At 43.2% G+C, this 12,476-nt stretch overlaps 1 protein-coding gene across 1 annotated transcript in view; it reads left to right on the top strand.

Moving 5' to 3' along the window:
- mmrn2a (multimerin 2a) overlaps window positions 1-12,476 on the top strand; it is a 41,345-nt gene that overhangs the window by 5,250 nt on the left and 23,619 nt on the right. The window lies entirely within an intron of this gene.

Raw genomic sequence — 12,476 nt, 5'->3', positions numbered from 1 at the left:
GAGTTAGTGGGGATGCTGTCTGCTCTGTGATACAGAGTCCTGATGACTCCTAACTTGTGCTCCAAAGGGTGATGGGAGTCAAACTGCAAATACTGGTCTGTGTGGGCGGGTTTGCGGTACACCTCGGTTTGCAAATGTCCTCTATCAGAGACTGAGACCTCACAGTCCAAGAAAGCCAACTTGCCATTTTTTACATCTTCTCGTGCGAACTTGATGTATTTATCCACAGAGTTGATGTGGTCAGTAAAATGTTGGACTTCCAAAGATTTGATTTTAACCCAGGTGTCGTCAACATACCTGAACCAATGACTTGGTGGTGTCCCTGAAAAGGACGCCAAGGCTCTCTTTTCTACCTCCTCCATGTACAGGTTGGCAACAATAGGAGAAACTGGAGACCCCATAGCACACCCATGTTTCTGCCTATAATATTGCTCCCCATATGTGAAGTAGGTTGACTGCAGGCACAGTTTCAAGAGTTGACACAGTTGTTCTGTGGAAAGCGTGGTCCTGCTGCTCAGAGTGGTGTCTGATTTTAATCTTAAACTGACCACCTCTACTGCATCATCAACAGGAATGCATGTAAAGAGTGATGTGACATCAAAAGAGACCATTGTTTCATCAGTCTCCATGATGACATCCCTCACCTTGTCCACAAAGTCCATGGTGTTCTGTATGTGGTGTTCTGAGCTGCCAACTAAAGGGATGAGTACAGACGCCAGATATTTGGAAACATTGTAAGTGACAGAGTTAATCATGCTAACGATTGGTCTTAAAGGTACACCTTGTTTGTGGATTTTAGGTAAACCATACAGACTAGGTGTGGCCTCCCCTGGGTACAGTCTGTGGTACAGAATACGGTCAATAGCCTTGTCCTGCTCCAAAATTTTTCAGGCAATCTATTAACTTCTTCTTGTAACCACTTCCTGGATCTCTTTTCAGAGGTTCATAAGTGGTTAAGTCACTAAGGAGTGTCATAACTTTCTCATGATAGTCTTTCTGGTTCAAAATCACTGTGCACCTTCCTTTGTCTGCTGGGAGAATGATGATGTTTTTGTCCTTGCTAAGAGTGGTGAGTGCATCCCTCTCCTCTCTACTGATGTTGGAAGGTGGTGGTTTGGCATTGCTGAGGCAGGATGAAACTTTGATTCTGAGCTGTTCTGCTTCACCCTCTTTCATTTTGTTGTTGCGGATGGCTGATTCTGTGGCTGTGATCATCTCCACCAGAGGAATTCTACTTGGTGCAACCGCAAAGTTCAGTCCCCTGGCAAGAATCTCTGTCTCCGGCTGGGTGAGTCTCTTGGATGAGAGACGAAACGTTTCTATTTTTTTTTTTTTTTTTTTTTTTTTTTTTTTTGAATGTCCAGAGGACCAGATTGAACTTTTTTGGATTCACATACATAAAAGCCAATTAGTAAAGTTCTCTATCTAAGGAATCCAGCAGACAAGATGAATCTTGGCTTCGATGCATTCTCCCGTCCTGAGCAAGCATAGTGGCAACAGTGGAAAGGAAAAACTCCCTTTTAAAAGGAAGAAACCTCCAGCAGAACCAGGCTCAGGACAAGCGGCCATCTGCTTTGACCGGCTGGATGAGAGGACAGGGAGGAGAGACAGACGAACACAGAATGGTAGGTCCAGGTGTATCTGAAAGACAAAAAAAAACGTTAAGGATAGAAAAAATAATTACAAATACAAAACAGGTTGAGAAGAGTAAGTAAAGACAGTAGCAGAGTGAAAAGTGTGGTCAGTTTGTCTTCCAGCAGTCTAAGCCTATAGCAGCATAACTAAGGGACAGCTCAGGAAACCCAAGCTGACCCTAACTATAGGATTTAGCAAAAAGGAAAGTCTAAAGCCTAGTTTTAAAACTGGATAATGTGTCAGCCTCACGGACAGAGATTGGCAGTTGGTTCCACAAGAGAGGAGCCTGATAACTAAAAGATCTGCCTCCCATTCTGTTTTTGTAAATTCTAGGAACCACAAGTAAACCTGACTCCAAGGTGTTCCCAGGCCAACCAAGAGACCTAGTCTCTCCAGCTTATCCTGGGTCTTCCCCGGGGTCTCCTCCCAGTCAGACATGCCCGAAGCATCTCCCTAGGGTGGCACCCAGGAAGCATTCTCAGATATCCAAACTACCTCAACAGTCTCCTCTCGATGTGGAGGAGCAGCGGTTCCACTCTTAGTCTCTCCCGGATAACTGAACTTCTCATTCTATCTGTAAGGGAGAGTCCAAATACCCTGCTGAGAAAACTCATTTCAACCGCCTGTATCCATGATCTCATTCTTTCAGTCACTACCCAGAGTTCATGACCATAGGTGAGGGTAGGAATGTAGACTAATCATGATGTCATCACGGATCATCCAAATGGTCATGAGCAAACTTCAGACGGGCCTGGACATGTGCTGATTTAAGCAGGGGAACCTTCTGTGCCATGCATGATTTTAAACTATGACGTCTTAGTGTATTACACACAGTAACCATGGAAACAGTCGTGCCAGCTCTCTTCAGGTCATTGACCAGCTCCTCCCATGTAGTTCTGGGCTGATTCCTCACCTTTCTTAGGATCACTGATACGCCACGAGGTGAGATCTTGCATGGAGCCCCAGTCCGATGGAGATTGACAGTCATGTTTAGCTTCTTCCATTTTCTAATAATTGCTCCAACACTTGATCTTTTTTCACCAAGCTGCTTGGCAATTGCCCCATAGCTCTTTCCAGCCTTGTGGAGGTCTACAATTTTGTCTCTGGTGTCTTTGGGCAGCTCTTTGGTCTTAGTCATGTTAGTAGTTGGAGTATTACTGATTGTGTGGGGTGGACAGGTGTCTTTATGCAGCTAACAACCTCAAACAGGTGCTTCTAATTTAAAATAATAAGTGGAGTGGAGGTGGACATTATAGAGGAGGACTAACAGGTCTTTGAGGGCCAGAACTGCTGCTGATTGGCAGGTGTTCAAATACTTATTTGCAGCAGTAACACACAAATAAATTATTTAAAAATCATACATTGTGATTTCTGTTTTTTTATTTTATTTTTTTATTTTAGATTATGTCTCTCACAGTGGACATGCACCTAAGATGAAAATTTCATACACCTTCATGATTTCTAAGTGGGAGAACTTGCAAAGTCGCAGGTGTTCAAATAATTATTTTCCTCACTGTAGTTTTTGATTGTTGCGCAGTAGTTTTTTCTAATCTATACAATTTTCACGTGCTGGTAGTTGATTGTTTCACATGCATCAGTTTTTGTTGTATTTTCTGATTTTTTTCTGTTGATTTTTAAAAATATTTTGTTAAAACCAACAAAGATTAAGGTGTAATTTTTATAATATTCTTGAGGTCCATTTAAAAAGTAAGATAACTTTAACCAGACCCAGATTCTGCACAGTTTTAATGACGGTAAAATATTTATTTATTAATTTATTTCATTACATCCGTTGGACGCGAGACAAATGTTAGAAAACCTTTTATCCTGCAGTGGGACGCTCTGAGAGACAAAAACTCTCATGTAATCTTTGTCTGCAGGACGCAACACTTGACATCCTGTAAGTCTGTCACTGAACCTGCTTCAGTTTAGTGTTTGATGGGAAGTTCTGCTCACAGCTCACTTTTGTTTCTTCACAGTTTCTGATCAGCAGCTGAACTTAGGAGGATCTGGACCAGGCAGATCTGAGGTCAACCATCCAGGTACGCTCAGACGACAGCGTTCAGAACCACCTGAAGTTAAAAAAAAAATCAAGATATGTGTGTTGTTTCTGTTAAAGTTCAGTTTTATATTTCCACGAGGTTCTGATGCTTTAAGATTTTAAAGAAAGTCTATACTAAAACAAAGTCAATGCTCAGCATTCAGATAATCAAATGTTAGTGTTTAAATTTTAAAATGAAATAATAAAACTTTATTCAAGATATATTTTATTTATAATTTAATCAACTGATATTTGCGGATGATGCGGTTGGTCCTTTTCGCACACACCTGTGGACAGAACAGACGATGATGTGTCTGCCTTCCACCGAGAGCAAGCAAGATAAAATAAAATAAACACCTGTCATGGCGAATAAATGTCTGAATGTAAGTCAACTGACATAACTACATTTAACAATTTATTTTTATTCATCCTCGTTATTATTTTTATTTTATTTTATTGTATTTTATTACATCAGGCTGTATTCTTAATCATACCTTACCCATAAATTATTCTCTGACATGTTTTCAGATTTAGTTTTTGAAGATATTGCTGCTCTCTGGGCAGCACGGTGGCGCAACTGGTAGAGCTGCTGCCTCTCAACGAGCAGGTCCTTGGTTCAAACCCCAGTCCAGGGGCCTTCTGGGTGGAGTTTGCATGTTCTCTCCGTGCATGCGTGGGTTTTCTCCGGGTACTCCGGTTTCCTCCCACAGACCAAAAACATGCATGTTAGGCTGATTGGTAACTCCTCAATCCCACCAGCACGTCTTCCACTGAGGAAGCGGAGCCTGGGGACTCTGGGTCGGGCCCTCCAGTCTCTGGTGCTGAGGTCACTGAGGTGGTTAAAAAGCTCCTCGGTGGCAGGGCCCCAGAGGTGGATGAGATTCGCCCAGTGTTCCTTAAGGCTCTGGATGTTGTAGGGTTGTGTTGGCTTACGCGACTCTGCAATATTGCGTGGACATCGGGGGAAGTTCCCCTGGATTGGCAGACCGGGGTGGTGGTCCCCGGGGGACCGTAAAGTGTGTTCCAACTACAGGAGAATCACGCTCTTAAGCCTCCCTGGTGAGGGCTACTCGGGGGTTCTGGAGAGGAGGGTCCGTCAGATAGTCAAACCTCTGATTCAGGAGGAGCAGTGCCGTTTTCGTCCTGGCCGTGGAACACTGGACCAGCTCTACACTCTCAGCAGGGTCCTGGAGGGTGCGTGGGAGTTTGCCCAAATGGTCTACATGTGCTTTGTGGACTTGGAGAAGGCGTTCGACCGCGTCCCTCGGGGAACCCTGTGGGGGGTACTCTGGGAGTATGGGGTACCGGGCCCTTTGATACGGCCTGTTAGGTCCCTGTATGACCGGTGTCAGAGCCTGGTCCGCATCGCCGGCAGTAAGTCGGGCTTGTTCCTGGTGAGAGTTGGACTCCGCCAAGTTGCCCTTTGTCACCAATTCTGTTCATAACTTTTATGGACAGAATTTCTAGGCGCAGCCAAGGTGTTGAGGGGATCTGTTTTGGTGGCCTTAGGATTGCGTCTCTGCTTTTGCAGATGATGTGGTCTTATTGGCTTCATCAGATCGTGATCTACAGCTTTCGCTGGAGCAGTTCGCAGCCGAATGCGACACGGCCGGGATGAAGATCAGTTCCTCCAAATCTGAGGCCATGGTCTTGAGCCGGAAAAGGGTAGAGTGCCCTCTCCGGGTCAGGGAGGAGGTTCTACCCCAAGTGGAGGAGTTCAAGTATCTTGGGGTCTTGTTCACGAATGAGGGAAAAATGGAGCGTGAGATCGATAGGCGGATAGGTGCAGCGTCGGCAGTGAAGCAAGCGCTGTACAGGTCTGTCGTGGTGAAGAGAGAGCTGAGTCAAAAGGCGAAGCTCTCAATTTACCGATCGATCTACGTTCCTACCCTCATCTATGGTCACAAGCTTTGGGTTGTGACCAAAAGAATGAGATCTCGGATACAAGCGGCCGAAATGAGTTTTCTCCTCAGGGTGTCTGGGCTCTCCCTTAGAGATAGGGTGAGAAGCTCGATCATCCGGGAGGGACTCAGAGTAGAGCCGCTGCTTCTCCTCGTCGAGAGGAGCCAGTTGAGGTGGCTTGGGCATCTGTTTAGGATGCCTTCTGGACGCCTCCCTGGTGAGGTGTTCCGAGCACGTCCCACCGGAAGGAGGCCCAGAGGAAGACCCAGGACACGCTGGAGGGACTGTTTCTCGGCTGGCCTGGGAACGCCTCGGGATTCCCCCAGAAGAGCTGGCCCAAGTGGATGGGGGGAGGGAAGTCTGGGCCTCCCTACTTAGGCTGCTACCTCCGTGACCCGACCCCGGATAAGCGGAAGAAAATGGATGGATGGAAGTCTGGAAAGCTCTGAAAAGAATAAAGAAGGGGAAGGCAGTAGGACCTGATGACATACCAGTGGAGGTTTGGAAATGTCTTGGAGAGATGGCAGTGAGGTTTCTGACTCAAACATTCAATGGCATATTTGAGGGTGAGAAAATGCCTGAGGAATGGAGAAGTAGTGTACTGTTGCCCATTTTAAAGAACAAGGGTGATGCGCAGAGTTGTAGCAATTACAGGGGAATTAAGTTGATGAGCCACACGATGAAGATCTGGGAGAGATTTGTGGAAGCTAGACTTAGATGAGAGGTGACTATCTGTGAGCAGCAGTATGGTTTCATGCCAAGAAAGAGCACCACAGATGCCATCTTTGCTTTGAGGATGCTGATGGAGAAGTACAGAGGGTCAGAAAGAACTCCATTGTGTCTTTGTGATTTAGAAAAAGCATATGATGGGGTGCTGAGGGAGGAGGTGTGGTGTTGCAGGAGGACAGCAGGACAGTGGTGAGATGTGCTGTAGGAGTGACAGATAGCTTCAAGGTGGAGGTGGGAGTGCATCAAGGATCAGCTCTGAGCCTCTTCTTGTTTGCTCTGGTAATGGACCGACTAACAGATGAGGTCAGGCAGGAATCCCCGTAGACTATGATGTTTGCAAATGACATTGTGATATCTGGTGAGAACAGGAAACAAGTGGAAGGGAACTTAGAGAGGTGGAGTTAGACGGAGTCCATGTGTGTGAATGAGAGGGAGACAGGTGAAACTGTAAGGCTTAAAGGAGGCGAGGACACAAAGGTAACATCAGTCCACCACCACCGTGCTTACAGTTGGTTTTCATGCTGAAATGTTGTGTTTGTGGCAGTGCATTATGGGTAAACATCTCTCCTTTAGTTTAGTTCTGGAAGTCTCGTGGTTCCTTCTGATGAAGCTTTACAAACCTAAGGCATGCTGTTATGTTGTTTTTAGAAAGAAGGGACTTTCTCCTGCAGCCCCTCAGACAAGCCCTACTTAGTGTTTCTAATCCTAACTGAAGTGCAGTCAAATCTGTCTTCTACTATAATTTCAGCTGCTTGTTTTGTTTCTGTCTTGAGAAAATTTTTTAAACTCAGCTGCGGACCTGAGTTGTATACACAGAGTATTTATACCATGTGGGGCTTTGAGAACCAAAACAGTCTGTTTCTGAAAAACTTTCCAAGACCAAAATAGACCTTTGGCCTTTAAATTCAACAAAGCAACTCAAACACAAGGCGTGTCCTCACTCATCTCCACATGGTTGCTCATGTCCGCTCCCACCACACCTCTTATTCATATTACTTCCTGTCAGCTGAAGTTTCTGACATTCAGTAACCAACACGCTGAAAAATGAGACACAATGAGAATGAACATGTGAAAAAAAAACTGATGTCAGTCATCAGAACATCACACTTATTACCTTACCCCAGGATTGTCTATAACCATACAAAGCCCTCGTTGTGGCAAAAAGATCTAAAAAGCATTTTTTTCCCTTTAGAATTAGGTTTTTAATTAAAATTTCTAAAGAAAATTGAAAATTTCATGTTTAAAATCTAGAAAACATTTGAACTTTTCTTTGGAAAAATAATTCCCAATAAAAAAACTTTAAGAAGATAACCCAAAAAAGTTCAATCTGGTCCTCTGGACATTCAAAAAAACAAAAAACAAAACAAAGCAAAAAAATATATAGAAACGTTTCGTCTCTCATCCAAAAGACTTCCTCAGTCTGAGGTGCTGTATTCAGCTCAGTCTCTTAAATAGCACCTTCTCAGGGTGGATCAACCAGTTTTTTTTTTTGCTTTGTTTTGTTTTTTGTTTTTTTGAATGTCCAGAGGACCAGATTGAACTTTTTTAGATTTTTCTACTTGGATTATTGAGCATGCATCAGGATATTTAAGAAGATAACTGTCTTTCCAATCATTCAAGTTTGACTGACACGCTTCCTAATTATTTCAAGAAGTATCCATTAATTTATGTAACTAATAGCTGAAATCAATGGTTCTATAATTTCTAGCTGCCTCTTAATAAATGCCCCACTGTGTGCACTTTAAACGGTTCTGTAATGCTGGAATTGCCTCCACCATTGGTTCCACCATTGGTTCCATCATTGGTACACCATTGGTTCCATTCCACCACTGGTTCCATCATTGGTTCCACTCTTGATTTTATTTGCCTCCCCAAAACAAGCCTGACTGTCGATGATCAGAGCTGTCAATATATGGGAAGGGCACTGCTTTGTAAGTATTTTAGATATTTGTGTAAACATGATCTGTTATGTTGTCACCTCTGGTTGTACATTTAGTTGCACAGGTTGAGAATTTGCTTTGTTGAAGTCACCAACAGCAATGAAAGGAGGGTCTGGGTGAGCCGTCTGCACTTGGCTGATGTTGCAGTACTGTTGACTCACGGCCCCCTTCATTTTGGTGCTCAGCAGTTTATAAAAACCTACAGACAACTACTGCAGGGATAAAACAGTCAACATCTGGATGTTTGGAGACCACCTCAGCATCCACACCATCCACTGTTGGTTCCACTGTCAAAGCATAGTCTGTAAACACTTCTAGTCCACCGCAGCAGCATTGGGGATGTTCCCGTGGATGTAGCTGTATCTCTGTGAATACAGAGACACTGCAATCGCTCATGTCAAGCTGAGAACCTCTCCAGAATCTGACGTGCATTAGCCAGCATGACGGCTTGAATGTAGTAGCATTTAGCCTGGTGTGCACACTAACATGAACAAAACAAAGGAACTGGACTTTAAACTTTTAGGATTCATTGAATCTACACCAACATAATGTGAGATACTTATGGCTGCGATAATATGACTGTTTCAACCAGCTCTTTTGTTTGTTTACTGATTTTCTTATTTAGAAAGGATGATGGATGTTGTAGTTTTTATAGTTTTAGTGATTGTATCAGAGCAAAGTCCAGCAGTTCTAGAAAGCAGGAAAAACATTGAGGCTGGTGTGCAAATGAGATTGCGTAGAACTCCTGATCTGGTTCTTTCTGCCTGACCTTCCTGTAGTTTGTTTCAGTGGTCTGCGTCAGCAATTCTTCAGACTTTCTGAAGCTCTTCCAGAGCTTATCTTTAGATTTAGCTGCTTTTTCAAACATTTTCAGTCCTTGATTCTGAACATTTTCAGACAAACCTAATTCAGAAAACAAATTAATATTGATTCAGAATAACCAAATAAATCACGCAGATCGTTCAGGGAAAACAAAGAAGTATTTTCCTCCTGATGAATATTGTCCTGCAGGCCACTGACTCTCAACTGCTCTGATTCAAACTGCAACTTTATGAACTTTGAATGAAACCAATGAGGCTCAGCAGGGAAATCCCCTCATACATCATCAGGCTCTGCCTTCATGTCTCTGTGATCTGACTTCCTGTTGAGTCTGTTCTGCAGCAGCCGAAGCATCAACATCCAGAGAGAACCAGGTCAAACTCTCTGTTCAGGTGGATTCACACCGACATCTTAAAAGTTCATTACAGGTGAAACAAAGAAGGAAAGAAATTACATAATATGAGTGAAACTATGTTCTTTCTCAAAGATTTTAATTTTGTAATCTTTAAAAATTAAACCTTCATTTTACAAACCGGATTCCAAAAAAGTTGGGACACTAAACAAATTGTGAATAAAAACTGAATGCAATGATGTGGAGATGGCAAATGTCAATATTTTATTCGTAATATAACATAGATGACAGATCCAAAGTTTAATCTGAGTAAATGTAACATTTTAAAGGAAAAATATGTTCATTCAAAATTTCACAGTGTCAACAAATCCCAAAAAGTTGGGACAAGTAGCAATAAGTGGCTGGAAAAAGGAAATTGAGCATATAACGAACAGCTGGAAGACCAATTAACACTAATTAGGTCAATTGACAACATGATTGGGTATAAAAAGAGCTTCTCAGAGTGTCAGTGTCTCTCAGAAGCCAAGATGGTAAGAGGATCACCAATTCCACCATTGTTGTGCAGAAAGATAGTGCAGCAATACTAGAATGGTGTTACCCAGTGTAAAATAGCAAAGACTTTTAAGTTATCATCACCAACCGTGCATAACATCACCAAAAGATTCAGAGAATCTGGAACAATCGCTGTGCGTAAGGGTCAAGGCCGTAAAACTCTACTGGATGCTCGTGATCTCAGGGCCCTTAAACGTCACTGCACCTGAAACAGGAATGCCACTGTCAAGGAAATAACAGAATGGGCTCAGGAATACTTCCAGAAAGCATTGTCAGTGAACACAATCCACCGTGCCATCTGCCGTTGCCAGCTGAAACTCTACAGTGCAAAGAGGAAGCTATTTCTAAGCAAACTCCACAAGCTCAGACGTTTGCACTGGGCCAGGGGTCATTTAAAATGGAGTGTGGCAAAATGGAAGACTGTTCTGTGGTCAGATGAGTCACGATTTGAAGTTCTTTATGGAACACTGGGACGCCATGTCATCCGGACCAGAGAGGACAAGGATAGCCCAAGTTGTTATCAACGCTCCGTTCAGAAGCCTGCATCACTGATGGTATGGGGTTGCATGAGCGCTTGTGGCATGGGCAGCTTGCATGTCTGGAAAGGCACCATTAATGCAGAGAACTATGTTCAGGTTCTAGAACAACATATCATCATATACCATCTAGACATCATCTCTTTCAGGGAAGACCCTGTATTTTTCAACACGACAATGCCAGACCACATTCTGCAGCAATCACAACATCATGGCTACGTAGGAGGAGGAGCCGGGTACTGAAATGGCCAGCCTGCAGTCCAGATCTTTCACCTATAGAGAACATTTGGCGCATCATAAAGAGGAAGGTGCGACAAAGAAGGCCCAAGACGATTGAACAGTTAGAGGCCTGTATTAGACATGAATGGGAGAGCATTCCTATTTCTAAACTTGAGAAACTGGTCTCCTCTGTCCCCAGACGTCTGTTGAGTGTTGTAAGAAGAAGGGGGGAATGCCACACAGTGGTAAAAATGGACTTGTCCCAACTTTTTTGGGATTTGTTGATGCCATGAAATTTGGAAACAACAGATTTTTCCCTTAAAATTATACATTCTCTCAGTTTAAACTTTTGATCTGTGATTTGTGTTCTATTCTGAATAAAATATTAGATGTTGGCACCTCCACATCATTGCATTCAGTTTTTATTCACAATTAGTTTAGTGTCCCAACTTTTTTGGAATCCGGTTTGTATGTTTAATTTGTACAGCATTTAATAATTTTATACGCCAGTGGAAAGGAAGACGTTTTATGGATTAGTCTCTTTCAGTGGTCCCGCCCATAACTTCTGTTTCGCTCAAGATCATTTAACAAAGCTCCAGACACTTACGTATCATCACTAAACAGAGTATCACGTACACTTTTCATCGCTCCAGCTCCAAGGTCAAAGTCACAAAGTAAGGTCAAAGATATACAAGGTTATTTCTTGTCGGGGTCGTTGCTACTGCTGAAAAATAGTTTGTTGATGGGTGAATGATGCACTGTCTGCTGTATTCTTTTTTTTTTTTTTTTGTTTATGAAGAGCTTTGACAAATATGGAGCCTGATCAATCAAACCTCTGAGCTATTTGTATCCTTGGAAACATTGTAAAGCTGACAGATTTTATTCATTGAAAGTTGGAATGTTGTCATGGGATTTTTGGTCAAGGTTCATGGATGTTTTTTAACTACTATGGCTGAGAATGTTAACTGCCCATGAACCATGTGTTCGAGTAGACAGAGAGTTATTTTCTCTCTCAGAGAGCTGAATGAGGAGCTGATTTGATCCTGCATGTGCAGCTGGGTGGCCGAGGTCACCAGTCTGCCTGAGCCCAGAGCTGATAAGTTTATAAAAACAAACCTTGCACACTGCCCGGTGCAGATTCTCATGACTTGGCTCCATGTAGGTGCATCTGTGTAACTGTTGTGAAAGTCTGCCCTTGCAAATAAAGCCCCCAGTATACTCCCGCGTACGTCTGTTCACGAGTACGTACATGCGTACTGTACACAGAGGGTTCAGACTTCATCCTCAAGCATCCACCCTGAGCGGCTGCAGAGCAGCTTCACAGACAAGGGGCATTTACCTTCGGGACAAATTGAGGTCACCAACTGGTCATTTGCTGACATGCCTACTGGATTGATTGACAAGTCAGAAAAAAAAAACAAGCTCTGGCAGCCTCAGCCGCAGCTGTGTTCTGTGTTTATATGTTTTAAATAAAAAGATCTAAAAAAATAAAAATAAAAAAACAGGTAGTGTTGGCTCCGCAGCCCACACATCAGACTAGCCCACCAGGAAATCTCCAGACCCTCCCGCAGCCACGCTGGACCTGAGTTTAATTCACTTGTGACAAATTTCTTTATTTCTCACCATTTTAGTCATGACATCAACGGAGGAGGAAGAGATCACTTGCCTCTTGGCAAAAAAACAAAAGAAAAAGCCAGATCAGGGATGAAGAAGGATAATTTAATACATTGGTGTTGCATACAAAACAGTCG

The sequence above is a fragment of the Nematolebias whitei genome, chromosome 1 (genome assembly GCF_014905685.2).
Source record: "Nematolebias whitei isolate Nwh7 chromosome 1, NemWhi1, whole genome shotgun sequence".
NCBI lineage: Eukaryota > Metazoa > Chordata > Actinopteri > Cyprinodontiformes > Rivulidae > Nematolebias > Nematolebias whitei.
The sequence above is the reverse complement of the archived record's forward strand: the minus strand, read 5'-3'. Positions and strand labels throughout refer to the sequence as shown.